Source organism: Oryzias latipes, chromosome 11, assembly GCF_053564925.1.
Source record: "Oryzias latipes strain Hd-rR chromosome 11, Olatipes_Hd-rR_3.1".
NCBI lineage: Eukaryota > Metazoa > Chordata > Actinopteri > Beloniformes > Adrianichthyidae > Oryzias > Oryzias latipes.
Window position 1 is genome coordinate 2170682 of NC_136247.1, and position 19541 is coordinate 2190222.

At 42.5% G+C, this 19541-nt stretch overlaps 11 non-coding genes across 11 annotated transcripts; 5 read left to right on the forward strand and 6 right to left on the reverse strand.

Moving 5' to 3' along the window:
- Positions 1-96: 96 nt before the first annotated feature.
- trnan-guu (transfer RNA asparagine (anticodon GUU)) lies at positions 97-170 on the forward strand. Its single transcript has one exon. It is a non-coding gene; the product is annotated as a tRNA-Asn (tRNA).
- Positions 171-1612: 1442 nt separating this feature from the next.
- trnad-guc (transfer RNA aspartic acid (anticodon GUC)) lies at positions 1613-1684 on the reverse strand. Its single transcript has one exon. It is a non-coding gene; the product is annotated as a tRNA-Asp (tRNA).
- A 207-nt stretch (positions 1685-1891) lies between these two features.
- On the forward strand, positions 1892-1965 carry trnan-guu (transfer RNA asparagine (anticodon GUU)). The gene has a single exon. It is a non-coding gene; the product is annotated as a tRNA-Asn (tRNA).
- A 1442-nt stretch (positions 1966-3407) lies between these two features.
- Positions 3408-3479, reverse strand: trnad-guc (transfer RNA aspartic acid (anticodon GUC)). The gene has a single exon. It is a non-coding gene; the product is annotated as a tRNA-Asp (tRNA).
- Positions 3480-6997: 3518 nt separating this feature from the next.
- On the reverse strand, positions 6998-7069 carry trnad-guc (transfer RNA aspartic acid (anticodon GUC)). Its single transcript has one exon. It is a non-coding gene; the product is annotated as a tRNA-Asp (tRNA).
- Positions 7070-7276: 207 nt separating this feature from the next.
- Positions 7277-7350, forward strand: trnan-guu (transfer RNA asparagine (anticodon GUU)). The gene has a single exon. It is a non-coding gene; the product is annotated as a tRNA-Asn (tRNA).
- A 1442-nt stretch (positions 7351-8792) lies between these two features.
- On the reverse strand, positions 8793-8864 carry trnad-guc (transfer RNA aspartic acid (anticodon GUC)). The gene has a single exon. It is a non-coding gene; the product is annotated as a tRNA-Asp (tRNA).
- A 207-nt stretch (positions 8865-9071) lies between these two features.
- trnan-guu (transfer RNA asparagine (anticodon GUU)) lies at positions 9072-9145 on the forward strand. The gene has a single exon. It is a non-coding gene; the product is annotated as a tRNA-Asn (tRNA).
- Positions 9146-10587: 1442 nt separating this feature from the next.
- On the reverse strand, positions 10588-10659 carry trnad-guc (transfer RNA aspartic acid (anticodon GUC)). Its single transcript has one exon. It is a non-coding gene; the product is annotated as a tRNA-Asp (tRNA).
- A 5313-nt stretch (positions 10660-15972) lies between these two features.
- Positions 15973-16044, reverse strand: trnad-guc (transfer RNA aspartic acid (anticodon GUC)). The gene has a single exon. It is a non-coding gene; the product is annotated as a tRNA-Asp (tRNA).
- Positions 16045-16251: 207 nt separating this feature from the next.
- Positions 16252-16325, forward strand: trnan-guu (transfer RNA asparagine (anticodon GUU)). The gene has a single exon. It is a non-coding gene; the product is annotated as a tRNA-Asn (tRNA).
- The last annotated feature ends 3216 nt before the right edge of the window (positions 16326-19541 follow it).

Consider the following 19541-nt stretch of genomic DNA (forward strand, 5'->3'; position numbering starts at 1 on the left):
TCACAAACAGACTTTTTAGTCCATTTCAAATAAGAAATGACATGTCATCATTTACCAACAAGCACTATAATCAGAATGGTATTTTCCACACATGTTGTCTCTGTGGCGCAATAGGCTAGCGCGTTCGGCTGTTAACCGAAAGGTTGGTGGTTCAAGCCCACCCAGAGGCGTTGATTACTCCTGTCCTTCCTTCAATGCTAGTCTCATGTTTACTTCTATCTGGTTAGCTAATTTACTCAGTACTTTCATCCCTCAGCTCATGTAACTTTCTTAACTTCATATTCAAATCCAAATATTTCCCCAGACTCATGAAAATGCAAGAGTGGACACAAAGAGTGGGTGGGACAAGTGCTTTGGAACTTCAAAAGTACACAAAGCACAGGCCTCTTCTGTGCTGCTGCAACACACAGCCTGTTAATTTGGATGGACGCTCAAGCTTTCCCTAGGGCTGTAGGCTGAAGAACGTCCTGGCGCTGCCAACAGACATAGTTCCACTACATTGCAACTACTGAGTATCTTGGTTACTCCACAAGCAAAACACCTCAGTAGACGCCCTGCTTGACAATTCAGTTCAAAAAGAAAGGGCCTTTTTCTCAATTCAATCTTTGCCTTCTGAGCAAGCAAGCACTTGTTAGTTTCACACTTTCCAAAGCTGGTCCTGGAAGATGTCAGGATGGACGAGGAGTCCGACGCACTGCGCTATAGTTGCAGTCTCGTACTGGCACGTGTTTGAATGCAACTTCTGACATTCAGCCAGCAGTCATGCTTATGCTCAGCTGTCCTCAACAATGTAACAGTGCATTATATTTACTGTCAAGCAACATCACCAACAAACTTGGTTGATGTCAAGTCATTCAGACAAAACGGACCTGTTTCTCTTTGGAGACTGTTGTCGGATGTGCTGGAAATGACGGAAAGACTGATCAATGCTTTCTGATTGCCTTTATCAGAAAACTCTTTCTGAGGTTCTGTGTGGTTTGTTTTGTATTTGTTTATAAGAACTTCAATTATATGGAATTTTCAGTTTTAAAGTGAATGGAAAAGGACAAGATGGGATTTCCTGGCGGTGAGAATTGATCTCATCACCAAGGAAACAACTTCTTAGGTCTTTGTCAGACAAGTTACAAATTGTATTTGTCCTTATTCCGGGAGGATTAAGGGCTACCTGGCTGTCATTGGATGCTATTGAAAGAGGTGTCAAGTCATTGCATTAGAACAATCGGTCTGACGACTTAGCTGTAATGCACAGTGGGCATCTTGTTGAACTTACCAAAACCTAACCTTAATTGTGAGAAAACAATGTCATGTCCTTCTTTGAAAGCTGTCTTTGAGAAGAAGCAGAAATGTGACAAGTGCCATATAGGACAGAAGCACTAAAGCTTTAGATGTGGACAAATGTTGTGAAACAGACAGTGCATTTAGAATAAATATTTGAGTCGCAAAGAATTGTGGGGTTCATGAATTACCTGTTGATTCTTGCAAAGAAGGCGGCCATTTTTGTGACACCACCGTGAGTGTGTAGGAGTTGATAGAGGTTTCACCAGCAAATAGGGGTTGGTGCAAGATAATGTGTTTTCTAGGAGCCAGTTGAAGGCTGAACTAGAAAAGGGCTCTCCCCGTCAGGGAATCGAACCCTGGTCTTCCGCGTGACAGGCGGAGATACTGTCCACTATACTAACGAGGAACTGACACACTTGAACAAACATGTCGAAGATGGGTCACAGACGAGCTGGGATGCACACTTTGTTTCCTCAATGGATGAAGTGGCATGAAAAACCAATTCAAATGCAATCTCTCACAAACAGACTTTTTAGTCCATTTCAAATAAGAAATGACATGTCATCATTTACCAACAAGCACTATAATCAGAATGGTATTTTCCACACATGTTGTCTCTGTGGCGCAATAGGCTAGCGCGTTCGGCTGTTAACCGAAAGGTTGGTGGTTCAAGCCCACCCAGAGGCGTTGATTACTCCTGTCCTTCCTTCAATGCTAGTCTCATGTTTACTTCTATCTGGTTAGCTAATTTACTCAGTACTTTCATCCCTCAGCTCATGTAACTTTCTTAACTTCATATTCAAATCCAAATATTTCCCCAGACTCATGAAAATGCAAGAGTGGACACAAAGAGTGGGTGGGACAAGTGCTTTGGAACTTCAAAAGTACACAAAGCACAGGCCTCTTCTGTGCTGCTGCAACACACAGCCTGTTAATTTGGATGGACGCTCAAGCTTTCCCTAGGGCTGTAGGCTGAAGAACGTCCTGGCGCTGCCAACAGACATAGTTCCACTACATTGCAACTACTGAGTATCTTGGTTACTCCACAAGCAAAACACCTCAGTAGACGCCCTGCTTGACAATTCAGTTCAAAAAGAAAGGGCCTTTTTCTCAATTCAATCTTTGCCTTCTGAGCAAGCAAGCACTTGTTAGTTTCACACTTTCCAAAGCTGGTCCTGGAAGATGTCAGGATGGACGAGGAGTCCGACGCACTGCGCTATAGTTGCAGTCTCGTACTGGCACGTGTTTGAATGCAACTTCTGACATTCAGCCAGCAGTCATGCTTATGCTCAGCTGTCCTCAACAATGTAACAGTGCATTATATTTACTGTCAAGCAACATCACCAACAAACTTGGTTGATGTCAAGTCATTCAGACAAAACGGACCTGTTTCTCTTTGGAGACTGTTGTCGGATGTGCTGGAAATGACGGAAAGACTGATCAATGCTTTCTGATTGCCTTTATCAGAAAACTCTTTCTGAGGTTCTGTGTGGTTTGTTTTGTATTTGTTTATAAGAACTTCAATTATATGGAATTTTCAGTTTTAAAGTGAATGGAAAAGGACAAGATGGGATTTCCTGGCGGTGAGAATTGATCTCATCACCAAGGAAACAACTTCTTAGGTCTTTGTCAGACAAGTTACAAATTGTATTTGTCCTTATTCCGGGAGGATTAAGGGCTACCTGGCTGTCATTGGATGCTATTGAAAGAGGTGTCAAGTCATTGCATTAGAACAATCGGTCTGACGACTTAGCTGTAATGCACAGTGGGCATCTTGTTGAACTTACCAAAACCTAACCTTAATTGTGAGAAAACAATGTCATGTCCTTCTTTGAAAGCTGTCTTTGAGAAGAAGCAGAAATGTGACAAGTGCCATATAGGACAGAAGCACTAAAGCTTTAGATGTGGACAAATGTTGTGAAACAGACAGTGCATTTAGAATAAATATTTGAGTCGCAAAGAATTGTGGGGTTCATGAATTACCTGTTGATTCTTGCAAAGAAGGCGGCCATTTTTGTGACACCACCGTGAGTGTGTAGGAGTTGATAGAGGTTTCACCAGCAAATAGGGGTTGGTGCAAGATAATGTGTTTTCTAGGAGCCAGTTGAAGGCTGAACTAGAAAAGGGCTCTCCCCGTCAGGGAATCGAACCCTGGTCTTCCGCGTGACAGGCGGAGATACTGTCCACTATACTAACGAGGAACTGACACACTTGAACAAACATGTCGAAGATGGGTCACAGACGAGCTGGGATGCACACTTTGTTTCCTCAATGGATGAAGTGGCATGAAAAACCAATTCAAATGCAATCTCTCACAAACAGACTTTTTAGTCCATTTCAAATAAGAAATGACATGTCATCATTTACCAACAAGCACTATAATCAGAATGGTATTTTCCACACATGTTGTCTCTGTGGCGCAATAGGCTAGCGCGTTCGGCTGTTAACCGAAAGGTTGGTGATTCAAGCCCACCCAGAGGCGTTGATTACTCCTGTCCTTCCTTCAATGCTAGTCTCATGTTTACTTCTATCTGGTTAGCTAATTTACTCAGTACTTTCATCCCTCAGCTCATGTAACTTTCTTAACTTCATATTCAAATCCAAATATTTCCCCAGACTCATGAAAATGCAAGAGTGGACACAAAGAGTGGGTGGGACAAGTGCTTTGGAACTTCAAAAGTACACAAAGCACAGGCCTCTTCTGTGCTGCTGCAACACACAGCCTGTTAATTTGGATGGACGCTCAAGCTTTCCCTAGGGCTGTAGGCTGAAGAACGTCCTGGCGCTGCCAACAGACATAGTTCCACTACATTGCAACTACTGAGTATCTTGGTTACTCCACAAGCAAAACACCTCAGTAGACGCCCTGCTTGACAATTCAGTTCAAAAAGAAAGGGCCTTTTTCTCAATTCAATCTTTGCCTTCTGAGCAAGCAAGCACTTGTTAGTTTCACACTTTCCAAAGCTGGTCCTGGAAGATGTCAGGATGGACGAGGAGTCCGACGCACTGCGCTATAGTTGCAGTCTCGTACTGGCACGTGTTTGAATGCAACTTCTGACATTCAGCCAGCAGTCATGCTTATGCTCAGCTGTCCTCAACAATGTAACAGTGCATTATATTTACTGTCAAGCAACATCACCAACAAACTTGGTTGATGTCAAGTCATTCAGACAAAACGGACCTGTTTCTCTTTGGAGACTGTTGTCGGATGTGCTGGAAATGACGGAAAGACTGATCAATGCTTTCTGATTGCCTTTATCAGAAAACTCTTTCTGAGGTTCTGTGTGGTTTGTTTTGTATTTGTTTATAAGAACTTCAATTATATGGAATTTTCAGTTTTAAAGTGAATGGAAAAGGACAAGATGGGATTTCCTGGCGGTGAGAATTGATCTCATCACCAAGGAAACAACTTCTTAGGTCTTTGTCAGACAAGTTACAAATTGTATTTGTCCTTATTCCGGGAGGATTAAGGGCTACCTGGCTGTCATTGGATGCTATTGAAAGAGGTGTCAAGTCATTGCATTAGAACAATCGGTCTGACGACTTAGCTGTAATGCACAGTGGGCATCTTGTTGAACTTACCAAAACCTAACCTTAATTGTGAGAAAACAATGTCATGTCCTTCTTTGAAAGCTGTCTTTGAGAAGAAGCAGAAATGTGACAAGTGCCATATAGGACAGAAGCACTAAAGCTTTAGATGTGGACAAATGTTGTGAAACAGACAGTGCATTTAGAATAAATATTTGAGTCGCAAAGAATTGTGGGGTTCATGAATTACCTGTTGATTCTTGCAAAGAAGGCGGCCATTTTTGTGACACCACCGTGAGTGTGTAGGAGTTGATAGAGGTTTCACCAGCAAATAGGGGTTGGTGCAAGATAATGTGTTTTCTAGGAGCCAGTTGAAGGCTGAACTAGAAAAGGGCTCTCCCCGTCAGGGAATCGAAACCTGGTCTTCCGCGTGACAGGCGGAGATACTGTCCACTATACTAACGAGGAACTGGCACACTTGAACAAACATGTCGAAGATGGGTCACAGACGAGCTGGGATGCACACTTTGTTTCCTCAATGGATGAAGTGGCATGAAAAACCAATTCAAATGCAATCTCTCACAAACAGACTTTTTAGTCCATTTCAAATAAGAAATGACATGTCATCATTTACCAACAAGCACTATAATCAGAATGGTATTTTCCACACATGTTGTCTCTGTGGCGCAATAGGCTAGCGCGTTCGGCTGTTAACCGAAAGGTTGGTGATTCAAGCCCACCCAGAGGCGTTGATTACTCCTGTCCTTCCTTCAATGCTAGTCTCATGTTTACTTCTATCTGGTTAGCTAATTTACTCAGTACTTTCATCCCTCAGCTCATGTAACTTTCTTAACTTCATATTCAAATCCAAATATTTCCCCAGACTCATGAAAATGCAAGAGTGGACACAAAGAGTGGGTGGGACAAGTGCTTTGGAACTTCAAAAGTACACAAAGCACAGGCCTCTTCTGTGCTGCTGCAACACACAGCCTGTTAATTTGGATGGACGCTCAAGCTTTCCCTAGGGCTGTAGGCTGAAGAACGTCCTGGCGCTGCCAACAGACATAGTTCCACTACATTGCAACTACTGAGTATTTTGGTTACTCCACAAGCAAAACACCTCAGTAGACGCCCTGCTTGATAATTCAGTTCAAAAAGAAAGGGCCTTTTTCTCAATTCAATCTTTGCCTTCTGAGCAAGCAAGCACTTGTTAGTTTCACACTTTCCAAAGCTGGTCCTGGAAGATGTCAGGATGGACGAGGAGTCCGACGCACTGCGCTATAGTTGCAGTCTCGTACTGGCACGTGTTTGAATGCAACTTCTGACATTCAGCCAGCAGTCATGCTTATGCTCAGCTGTCCTCAACAATGTAACAGTGCATTATATTTACTGTCAAGCAACATCACCAACAAACTTGGTTGATGTCAAGTCATTCAGACAAAACGGACCTGTTTCTCTTTGGAGACTGTTGTCGGATGTGCTGGAAATGACGGAAAGACTGATCAATGCTTTCTGATTGCCTTTATCAGAAAACTCTTTCTGAGGTTCTGTGTGGTTTGTTTTGTATTTGTTTATAAGAACTTCAATTATATGGAATTTTCAGTTTTAAAGTGAATGGAAAAGGACAAGATGGGATTTCCTGGCGGTGAGAATTGATCTCATCACCAAGGAAACAACTTTTTAGGTCTTTGTCAGACAAGTTACAAATTGTATTTGTCCTTATTCCGGGAGGATTAAGGGCTACCTGGCTGTCATTGGATGCTATTGAAAGAGGTGTCAAGTCATTGCATTAGAACAATCGGTCTGACGACTTAGCTGTAATGCACAGTGGGCATCTTGTTGAACTTACCAAAACCTAACCTTAATTGTGAGAAAACAATGTCATGTCCTTCTTTGAAAGCTGTCTTTGAGAAGAAGCAGAAATGTGACAAGTGCCATATAGGACAGAAGCACTAAAGCTTTAGATGTGGACAAATGTTGTGAAACAGACAGTGCATTTAGAATAAATATTTGAGTCGCAAAGAATTGTGGGGTTCATGAATTACCTGTTGATTCTTGCAAAGAAGGCGGCCATTTTTGTGACACCACCGTGAGTGTGTAGGAGTTGATAGAGGTTTCACCAGCAAATAGGGGTTGGTGCAAGATAATGTGTTTTCTAGGAGCCAGTTGAAGGCTGAACTAGAAAAGGGCTCTCCCCGTCAGGGAATCGAACCCTGGTCTTCCGCGTGACAGGCGGAGATACTGTCCACTATACTAACGAGGAACTGACACACTTGAACAAACATGTCGAAGATGGGTCACAGACGAGCTGGGATGCACACTTTGTTTCCTCAATGGATGAAGTGGCATGAAAAACCAATTCAAATGCAATCTCTCACAAACAGACTTTTTAGTCCATTTCAAATAAGAAATGACATGTCATCATTTACCAACAAGCACTATAATCAGAATGGTATTTTCCACACATGTTGTCTCTGTGGCGCAATAGGCTAGCGCGTTCGGCTGTTAACCGAAAGGTTGGTGGTTCAAGCCCACCCAGAGGCGTTGATTACTCCTGTCCTTCCTTCAATGCTAGTCTCATGTTTACTTCTATCTGGTTAGCTAATTTACTCAGTACTTTCATCCCTCAGCTCATGTAACTTTCTTAACTTCATATTCAAATCCAAATATTTCCCCAGACTCATGAAAATGCAAGAGTGGACACAAAGAGTGGGTGGGACAAGTGCTTTGGAACTTCAAAAGTACACAAAGCACAGGCCTCTTCTTTGCTGCTGCAACACACAGCCTGTTAATTTGGATGGACGCTCAAGCTTTCCCTAGGGCTGTAGGCTGAAGAACGTCCTGGCGCTGCCAACAGACATAGTTCCACTACATTGCAACTACTGAGTATCTTGGTTACTCCACAAGCAAAACACTTCAGTAGACGCCCTGCTTGACAATTCAGTTCAAAAAGAAAGGGCCTTTTTCTCAATTCAATCTTTGCCTTCTGAGCAAGCAAGCACTTGTTAGTTTCACACTTTCCAAAGCTGGTCCTGGAAGATGTCAGGATGGACGAGGAGTCCGACGCACTGCGCTATAGTTGCAGTCTCGTACTGGCACGTGTTTGAATGCAACTTCTGACATTCAGCCAGCAGTCATGCTTATGCTCAGCTGTCCTCAACAATGTAACAGTGCATTATATTTACTGTCAAGCAACATCACCAACAAACTTGGTTGATGTCAAGTCATTCAGACAAAACGGACCTGTTTCTCTTTGGAGACTGTTGTCGGATGTGCTGGAAATGACGGAAAGACTGATCAATGCTTTCTGATTGCCTTTATCAGAAAACTCTTTCTGAGGTTCTGTGTGGTTTGTTTTGTATTTGTTTATAAGAACTTCAATTATATGGAATTTTCAGTTTTAAAGTGAATGGAAAAGGACAAGATGGGATTTCCTGGCGGTGAGAATTGATCTCATCACCAAGGAAACAACTTTTTAGGTCTTTGTCAGACAAGTTACAAATTGTATTTGTCCTTATTCCGGGTGGATTAAGGGCTACCTGGCTGTCATTGGATGCTATTGAAAGAGGTGTCAAGTCATTGCATTAGAACAATCGGTCTGACGACTTAGCTGTAATGCACAGTGGGCATCTTGTTGAACTTACCAAAACCTAACCTTAATTGTGAGAAAACAATGTCATGTCCTTCTTTGAAAGCTGTCTTTGAGAAGAAGCAGAAATGTGACAAGTGCCATATAGGACAGAAGCACTAAAGCTTTAGATGTGGACAAATGTTGTGAAACAGACAGTGCATTTAGAATAAATATTTGAGTCGCAAAGAATTGTGGGGTTCATGAATTACCTGTTGATTCTTGCAAAGAAGGCGGCCATTTTTGTGACACCACCGTGAGTGTGTAGGAGTTGATAGAGGTTTCACCAGCAAATAGGGGTTGGTGCAAGATAATGTGTTTTCTAGGAGCCAGTTGAAGGCTGAACTAGAAAAGGGCTCTCCCCGTCAGGGAATCGAACCCTGGTCTTCCGCGTGACAGGCGGAGATACTGTCCACTATACTAACGAGGAACTGACACACTTGAACAAACATGTCGAAGATGGGTCACAGACGAGCTGGGATGCACACTTTGTTTCCTCAATGGATGAAGTGGCATGAAAAACCAATTCAAATGCAATCTCTCACAAACAGACTTTTTAGTCCATTTCAAATAAGAAATGACATGTCATCATTTACCAACAAGCACTATAATCAGAATGGTATTTTCCACACATGTTGTCTCTGTGGCGCAATAGGCTAGCGCGTTCGGCTGTTAACCGAAAGGTTGGTGGTTCAAGCCCACCCAGAGGCGTTGATTACTCCTGTCCTTCCTTCAATGCTAGTCTCATGTTTACTTCTATCTGGTTAGCTAATTTACTCAGTACTTTCATCCCTCAGCTCATGTAACTTTCTTAACTTCATATTCAAATCCAAATATTTCCCCAGACTCATGAAAATGCAAGAGTGGACACAAAGAGTGGGTGGGACAAGTGCTTTGGAACTTCAAAAGTACACAAAGCACAGGCCTCTTCTGTGCTGCTGCAACACACAGCCTGTTAATTTGGATGGACGCTCAAGCTTTCCCTAGGGCTGTAGGCTGAAGAACGTCCTGGCGCTGCCAACAGACATAGTTCCACTACATTGCAACTACTGAGTATCTTGGTTACTCCACAAGCAAAACACTTCAGTAGACGCCCTGCTTGACAATTCAGTTCAAAAAGAAAGGGCCTTTTTCTCAATTCAATCTTTGCCTTCTGAGCAAGCAAGCACTTGTTAGTTTCACACTTTCCAAAGCTGGTCCTGGAAGATGTCAGGATGGACGAGGAGTCCGACGCACTGCGCTATAGTTACAGTCTCGTACTGGCACGTGTTTGAATGCAACTTCTGACATTCAGCCAGCAGTCATGCTTATGCTCAGCTGTCCTCAACAATGTAACAGTGCATTATATTTACTGTCAAGCAACATCACCAACAAACTTGGTTGATGTCAAGTCATTCAGACAAAACGGACCTGTTTCTCTTTGGACACTGTTGTCGGATGTGCTGGAAATGACGGAAAGACTGATCAATGCTTTCTGATTGCCTTTATCAGAAAACTCTTTCTGAGGTTCTGTGTGGTTTGTTTTGTATTTGTTTATAAGAACTTCAATTATATGGAATTTTCAGTTTTAAAGTGAATGGAAAAGGACAAGATGGGATTTCCTGGCGGTGAGAATTGATCTCATCACCAAGGAAACAACTTCTTAGGTCTTTGTCAGACAAGTTACAAATTGTATTTGTCCTTATTCCGGGAGGATTAAGGGCTACCTGGCTGTCATTGGATGCTATTGAAAGAGGTGTCAAGTCATTGCATTAGAACAATCGGTCTGACGACTTAGCTGTAATGCACAGTGGGCATCTTGTTGAACTTACCAAAACCTAACCTTAATTGTGAGAAAACAATGTCATGTCCTTCTTTGAAAGCTGTCTTTGAGAAGAAGCAGAAATGTGACAAGTGCCATATAGGACAGAAGCACTAAAGCTTTAGATGTGGACAAATGTTGTGAAACAGACAGTGCATTTAGAATAAATATTTGAGTCGCAAAGAATTGTGGGGTTCATGAATTACCTGTTGATTCTTGCAAAGAAGGCGGCCATTTTTGTGACACCACCGTGAGTGTGTAGGAGTTGATAGAGGTTTCACCAGCAAATAGGGGTTGGTGCAAGATAATGTGTTTTCTAGGAGCCAGTTGAAGGCTGAACTAGAAAAGGGCTCTCCCCGTCAGGGAATCGAACCCTGGTCTTCCGCGTGACAGGCGGAGATACTGTCCACTATACTAACGAGGAACTGACACACTTGAACAAACATGTCGAAGATGGGTCACAGACGAGCTGGGATGCACACTTTGTTTCCTCAATGGATGAAGTGGCATGAAAAACCAATTCAAATGCAATCTCTCACAAACAGACTTTTTAGTCCATTTCAAATAAGAAATGACATGTCATCATTTACCAACAAGCACTATAATCAGAATGGTATTTTCCACACATGTTGTCTCTGTGGCGCAATAGGCTAGCGCGTTCGGCTGTTAACCGAAAGGTTGGTGATTCAAGCCCACCCAGAGGCGTTGATTACTCCTGTCCTTCCTTCAATGCTAGTCTCATGTTTACTTCTATCTGGTTAGCTAATTTACTCAGTACTTTCATCCCTCAGCTCATGTAACTTTCTTAACTTCATATTCAAATCCAAATATTTCCCCAGACTCATGAAAATGCAAGAGTGGACACAAAGAGTGGGTGGGACAAGTGCTTTGGAACTTCAAAAGTACACAAAGCACAGGCCTCTTCTGTGCTGCTGCAACACACAGCCTGTTAATTTGGATGGACGCTCAAGCTTTCCCTAGGGCTGTAGGCTGAAGAACGTCCTGGCGCTGCCAACAGACATAGTTCCACTACATTGCAACTACTGAGTATCTTGGTTACTCCACAAGCAAAACACCTCAGTAGACGCCCTGCTTGACAATTCAGTTCAAAAAGAAAGGGCCTTTTTCTCAATTCAATCTTTGCCTTCTGAGCAAGCAAGCACTTGTTAGTTTCACACTTTCCAAAGCTGGTCCTGGAAGATGTCAGGATGGACGAGGAGTCCGACGCACTGCGCTATAGTTGCAGTCTCGTACTGGCACGTGTTTGAATGCAACTTCTGACATTCAGCCAGCAGTCATGCTTATGCTCAGCTGTCCTCAACAATGTAACAGTGCATTATATTTACTGTCAAGCAACATCACCAACAAACTTGGTTGATGTCAAGTCATTCAGACAAAACGGACCTGTTTCTCTTTGGAGACTGTTGTCGGATGTGCTGGAAATGACGGAAAGACTGATCAATGCTTTCTGATTGCCTTTATCAGAAAACTCTTTCTGAGGTTCTGTGTGGTTTGTTTTGTATTTGTTTATAAGAACTTCAATTATATGGAATTTTCAGTTTTAAAGTGAATGGAAAAGGACAAGATGGGATTTCCTGGCGGTGAGAATTGATCTCATCACCAAGGAAACAACTTCTTAGGTCTTTGTCAGACAAGTTACAAATTGTATTTGTCCTTATTCCGGGAGGATTAAGGGCTACCTGGCTGTCATTGGATGCTATTGAAAGAGGTGTCAAGTCATTGCATTAGAACAATCGGTCTGACGACTTAGCTGTAATGCACAGTGGGCATCTTGTTGAACTTACCAAAACCTAACCTTAATTGTGAGAAAACAATGTCATGTCCTTCTTTGAAAGCTGTCTTTGAGAAGAAGCAGAAATGTGACAAGTGCCATATAGGACAGAAGCACTAAAGCTTTAGATGTGGACAAATGTTGTGAAACAGACAGTGCATTTAGAATAAATATTTGAGTCGCAAAGAATTGTGGGGTTCATGAATTACCTGTTGATTCTTGCAAAGAAGGCGGCCATTTTTGTGACACCACCGTGAGTGTGTAGGAGTTGATAGAGGTTTCACCAGCAAATAGGGGTTGGTGCAAGATAATGTGTTTTCTAGGAGCCAGTTGAAGGCTGAACTAGAAAAGGGCTCTCCCCGTCAGGGAATCGAAACCTGGTCTTCCGCGTGACAGGCGGAGATACTGTCCACTATACTAACGAGGAACTGGCACACTTGAACAAACATGTCGAAGATGGGTCACAGACGAGCTGGGATGCACACTTTGTTTCCTCAATGGATGAAGTGGCATGAAAAACCAATTCAAATGCAATCTCTCACAAACAGACTTTTTAGTCCATTTCAAATAAGAAATGACATGTCATCATTTACCAACAAGCACTATAATCAGAATGGTATTTTCCACACATGTTGTCTCTGTGGCGCAATAGGCTAGCGCGTTCGGCTGTTAACCGAAAGGTTTGTGATTCAAGCCCACCCAGAGGCGTTGATTACTCCTGTCCTTCCTTCAATGCTAGTCTCATGTTTACTTCTATCTGGTTAGCTAATTTACTCAGTACTTTCATCCCTCAGCTCATGTAACTTTCTTAACTTCATATTCAAATCCAAATATTTCCCCAGACTCATGAAAATGCAAGAGTGGACACAAAGAGTGGGTGGGACAAGTGCTTTGGAACTTCAAAAGTACACAAAGCACAGGCCTCTTCTGTGCTGCTGCAACACACAGCCTGTTAATTTGGATGGACGCTCAAGCTTTCCCTAGGGCTGTAGGCTGAAGAACGTCCTGGCGCTGCCAACAGACATAGTTCCACTACATTGCAACTACTGAGTATCTTGGTTACTCCACAAGCAAAACACCTCAGTAGACGCCCTGCTTGACAATTCAGTTCAAAAAGAAAGGGCCTTTTTCTCAATTCAATCTTTGCCTTCTGAGCAAGCAAGCACTTGTTAGTTTCACACTTTCCAAAGCTGGTCCTGGAAGATGTCAGGATGGACGAGGAGTCCGACGCACTGCGCTATAGTTGCAGTCTCGTACTGGCACGTGTTTGAATGCAACTTCTGACATTCAGCCAGCAGTCATGCTTATGCTCAGCTGTCCTCAACAATGTAACAGTGCATTATATTTACTGTCAAGCAACATCACCAACAAACTTGGTTGATGTCAAGTCATTCAGACAAAACGGACCTGTTTCTCTTTGGAGACTGTTGTCGGATGTGCTGGAAATGACGGAAAGACTGATCAATGCTTTCTGATTGCCTTTATCAGAAAACTCTTTCTGAGGTTCTGTGTGGTTTGTTTTGTATTTGTTTATAAGAACTTCAATTATATGGAATTTTCAGTTTTAAAGTGAATGGAAAAGGACAAGATGGGATTTCCTGGCGGTGAGAATTGATCTCATCACCAAGGAAACAACTTCTTAGGTCTTTGTCAGACAAGTTACAAATTGTATTTGTCCTTATTCCGGGAGGATTAAGGGCTACCTGGCTGTCATTGGATGCTATTGAAAGAGGTGTCAAGTCATTGCATTAGAACAATCGGTCTGACGACTTAGCTGTAATGCACAGTGGGCATCTTGTTGAACTTACCAAAACCTAACCTTAATTGTGAGAAAACAATGTCATGTCCTTCTTTGAAAGCTGTCTTTGAGAAGAAGCAGAAATGTGACAAGTGCCATATAGGACAGAAGCACTAAAGCTTTAGATGTGGACAAATGTTGTGAAACAGACAGTGCATTTAGAATAAATATTTGAGTCGCAAAGAATTGTGGGGTTCATGAATTACCTGTTGATTCTTGCAAAGAAGGCGGCCATTTTTGTGACACCACCGTGAGTGTGTAGGAGTTGATAGAGGTTTCACCAGCAAATAGGGGTTGGTGCAAGATAATGTGTTTTCTAGGAGCCAGTTGAAGGCTGAACTAGAAAAGGGCTCTCCCCGTCAGGGAATCGAAACCTGGTCTTCCGCGTGACAGGCGGAGATACTGTCCACTATACTAACGAGGAACTGGCACACTTGAACAAACATGTCGAAGATGGGTCACAGACGAGCTGGGATGCACACTTTGTTTCCTCAATGGATGAAGTGGCATGAAAAACCAATTCAAATGCAATCTCTCACAAACAGACTTTTTAGTCCATTTCAAATAAGAAATGACATGTCATCATTTACCAACAAGCACTATAATCAGAATGGTATTTTCCACACATGTTGTCTCTGTGGCGCAATAGGCTAGCGCGTTCGGCTGTTAACCGAAAGGTTTGTGATTCAAGCCCACCCAGAGGCGTTGATTACTCCTGTCCTTCCTTCAATGCTAGTCTCATGTTTACTTCTATCTGGTTAGCTAATTTACTCAGTACTTTCATCCCTCAGCTCATGTAACTTTCTTAACTTCATATTCAAATCCAAATATTTCCCCAGACTCATGAAAATGCAAGAGTGGACACAAAGAGTGGGTGGGACAAGTGCTTTGGAACTTCAAAAGTACACAAAGCACAGGCCTCTTCTGTGCTGCTGCAACACACAGCCTGTTAATTTGGATGGACGCTCAAGCTTTCCCTAGGGCTGTAGGCTGAAGAACGTCCTGGCGCTGCCAACAGACATAGTTCCACTACATTGCAACTACTGAGTATTTTGGTTACTCCACAAGCAAAACACCTCAGTAGACGCCCTGCTTGATAATTCAGTTCAAAAAGAAAGGGCCTTTTTCTCAATTCAATCTTTGCCTTCTGAGCAAGCAAGCACTTGTTAGTTTCACACTTTCCAAAGCTGGTCCTGGAAGATGTCAGGATGGACGAGGAGTCCGACGCACTGCGCTATAGTTGCAGTCTCGTACTGGCACGTGTTTGAATGCAACTTCTGACATTCAGCCAGCAGTCATGCTTATGCTCAGCTGTCCTCAACAATGTAACAGTGCATTATATTTACTGTCAAGCAACATCACCAACAAACTTGGTTGATGTCAAGTCATTCAGACAAAACGGACCTGTTTCTCTTTGGAGACTGTTGTCGGATGTGCTGGAAATGACGGAAAGACTGATCAATGCTTTCTGATTGCCTTTATCAGAAAACTCTTTCTGAGGTTCTGTGTGGTTTGTTTTGTATTTGTTTATAAGAACTTCAATTATATGGAATTTTCAGTTTTAAAGTGAATGGAAAAGGACAAGATGGGATTTCCTGGCGGTGAGAATTGATCTCATCACCAAGGAAACAACTTTTTAGGTCTTTGTCAGACAAGTTACAAATTGTATTTGTCCTTATTCCGGGAGGATTAAGGGCTACCTGGCTGTCATTGGATGCTATTGAAAGAGGTGTCAAGTCATTGCATTAGAACAATCGGTCTGACGACTTAGCTGTAATGCACAGTGGGCATCTTGTTGAACTTACCAAAACCTAACCTTAATTGTGAGAAAACAATGTCATGTCCTTCTTTGAAAGCTGTCTTTGAGAAGAAGCAGAAATGTGACAAGTGCCATATAGGACAGAAGCACTAAAGCTTTAGATGTGGACAAATGTTGTGAAACAGACAGTGCATTTAGAATAAATATTTGAGTCGCAAAGAATTGTGGGGTTCATGAATTACCTGTTGATTCTTGCAAAGAAGGCGGCCATTTTTGTGACACCACCGTGAGTGTGTAGGAGTTGATAGAGGTTTCACCAGCAAATAGGGGTTGGTGCAAGATAATGTGTTTTCTAGGAGCCAGTTGAAGGCTGAACTAGAAAAGGGCTCTCCCCGTCAGGGAATCGAACCCTGGTCTTCCGCGTGACAGGCGGAGATACTGTCCACTATACTAACGAGGAACTGACACACTTGAACAAACATGTCGAAGATGGGTCACAGACGAGCTGGGATGCACACTTTGTTTCCTCAATGGATGAAGTGGCATGAAAAACCAATTCAAATGCAATCTCTCACAAACAGACTTTTTAGTCCATTTCAAATAAGAAATGACATGTCATCATTTACCAACAAGCACTATAATCAGAATGGTATTTTCCACACATGTTGTCTCTGTGGCGCAATAGGCTAGCGCGTTCGGCTGTTAACCAAAAGGTTGGTGGTTCAAGCCCACCCAGAGGCGTTGATTACTCCTGTCCTTCCTTCAATGCTAGTCTCATGTTTACTTCTATCTGGTTAGCTAATTTACTCAGTACTTTCATCCCTCAGCTCATGTAACTTTCTTAACTTCATATTCAAATCCAAATATTTCCCCAGACTCATGAAAATGCAAGAGTGGACACAAAGAGTGGGTGGGACAAGTGCTTTGGAACTTCAAAAGTACACAAAGCACAGGCCTCTTCTGTGCTGCTGCAACACACAGCCTGTTAATTTGGATGGACGCTCAAGCTTTCCCTAGGGCTGTAGGCTGAAGAACGTCCTGGCGCTGCCAACAGACATAGTTCCACTACATTGCAACTGCTGAGTATCTTGGTTACTCCACAAGCAAAACACCTCAGTAGACGCCCTGCTTGACAATTCAGTTCAAAAAGAAAGGGCCTTTTTCTCAATTCAATCTTTGCCTTCTGAGCAAGCAAGCACTTGTTAGTTTCACACTTTCCAAAGCTGGTCCTGGAAGATGTCAGGATGGACGAGGAGTCCGACGCACTGCGCTATAGTTGCAGTCTCGTACTGGCACGTGTTTGAATGCAACTTCTGACATTCAGCCAGCAGTCATGCTTATGCTCAGCTGTCCTCAACAATGTAACAGTGCATTATATTTACTGTCAAGCAACATCACCAACAAACTTGGTTGATGTCAAGTCATTCAGACAAAACGGACCTGTTTCTCTTTGGAGACTGTTGTCGGATGTGCTGGAAATGACGGAAAGACTGATCAATCCTTTCTGATTGCCTTTATCAGAAAACTCTTTCTGAAGTTCTGTGTGTTTTGTTTTGTATTTGTTTATAAGAACTTCAATTATATGAAATTTTCAGTTTTAAAGTGAATGGAAAAGGACAAGATGGGATTTCCTGGCGGTGAGAATTGATCTCATCACCAAGGAAACAACTTCTTAGGTCTTTGTCAGACAAGTTACAAATTGTATTTGTCCTTATTCCGGGAGGATTAAGGGCTACCTGGCTGTCATTGGATGCTATTGAAAGAGGTGTCAAGTCATTGCATTAGAACAATCGGTCTGACGACTTAGCTGTAATGCACAGTGGGCATCTTGTTGAACTTACCAAAACCTAACCTTAATTGTGAGAAAACAATGTCATGTCCTTCTTTGAAAGCTGTCTTTGAAAAGAAGCAGAAATGTGACAAGTGCCATATAGGACAGAAGCACTAAAGCTTTAGATGTGGACAAATGTTGTGAAACAGACAGTGCATTTAGAATAAATATTTGAGTCACAAAGAATTGTGGGGTTCATGAATTACCTGTTGATTCTTGCAAAGAAGGCGGCCATTTTTGTGACACCACAGTGAGTGTGTAGGAGTTGATAGAGGTTTCACCAGCAAATAGGGGTTGGTGCAAGATAATGTGTTTTCTAGGAGCCAGTTGAAGGCTGAACTAGAAAAGGGCTCTCCCCGTCAGGGAATCGAACCCTGGTCTTCCGCGTGACAGGCGGAGATACTGTCCACTCTACTAACGAGGAACTGACACACTTGAACAAACATGTCGAAGATGGGTCACAGACGAGCTGGGATGCACACTTTGTTTCCTCAATGGATGAAGTGGCATGAAAAACCAATTCAAATGCAATCTCTCACAAACAGACTTTTTAGTCCATTTCAAATAAGAAATGACATGTCATCATTTACCAACAAGCACTATAATCAGAATGGTATTTTCCACACATGTTGTCTCTGTGGCGCAATAGGCTAGCGCGATCGGCTGTTAACCGAAAGGTTGGTGGTTCAAGCCCACCCAGAGGCGTTGATTACTCCTGTCCTTCCTTCAATGCTAGTCTCATGTTTACTGCTATCTGGTTAGCTAATTTACTCAGTACTTTCATCTCTCAGCTCATGTAACTTTCTTAACTTCATATTCAAATCCAAATATTTCCCCAGACTCATGAAAATGCAAGAGTGGACACAAAGAGTGGGTGGGACAAGTGCTTTGGAACTTCAAAAGTACACAAAGCACAGGCCTCTTCTGTGCTGCTGCAACACACAGCCTGTTAATTTGGATGGACGCTCAAGCTTTCCCTAGGGCTGTAGGCTGAAGAACGTCCTGGCGCTGCCAACAGACATAGTTCCACTACATTGCAACTACTGAGTATCTTGGTTACTCCACAAGCAAAACACCTCAGTAGACGCCCTGCTTGACAATTCAGTTCAAAAAGAAAGGGCCTTTTTCTCAATTCAATCTTTGCCTTCTGAGCAAGCAAGCACTTGTTAGTTTCACACTTTCCAAAGCTGGTCCTGGAAGATGTCAGGATGGACGAGTAGTCCGACGCACTGCGCTATAGTTGCAGTCTCGTACTGGCACGTGTTTGAATGCAACTTCTGACATTCAGCCAGCAGTCATGCTTATGCTCAGCTGTCCTCAACAATGTAACAGTGCATTATATTTACTGTCAAGCAACATCACCAACAAACTTGGTTGATGTCAAGTCATTCAGACAAAACGGACCTGTTTCTCTTTGGAGACTGTTGTCGGATGTGCTGGAAATGACGGAAAGACTGATCAATGCTTTCTGATTGCCTTTATCAGAAAACTCTTTCTGAGGTTCTGTGTGGTTTGTTTTGTATTTGTTTATAAGAACTTCAATTATATGGAATTTTCAGTTTTAAAGTGAATGGAAAAGGACAAGATGGGATTTCCTGGCGGTGAGAATTGATCTCATCACCAAGGAAACAACTTCTTAGGTCTTTGTCAGACAAGTTACAAATTGTATTTGTCCTTATTCCGGGAGGATTAAGGGCTACCTGGCTGTCATTGGATGCTATTGAAAGAGGTGTCAAGTCATTGCATTAGAACAATCGGTCTGACGACTTAGCTGTAATGCACAGTGGGCATCTTGTTGAACTTACCAAAACCTAACCTTAATTGTGAGAAAACAATGTCATGTCCTTCTTTGAAACCTGTCTTTGAGAAGAAGCAGAAATGTGACAAGTGCCATATAGGACAGAAGCACTAAAGCTTTAGATGTGGACAAATGTTGTGAAACAGACAGTGCATTTTGAATAAATATTTGAGTCGCAAAGAATTGTGGGGTTCATGAATTACCTGTTGATTCTTGCAAAGATGGCGGCCATTTTTGTGACACCACAGTGAGTGTGTAGGAGTTGATAGAGGTTTCACCAGCAAATAGGGGTTGGTGCAAGATAATGTGTTTTCTAGGAGCCAGTTGA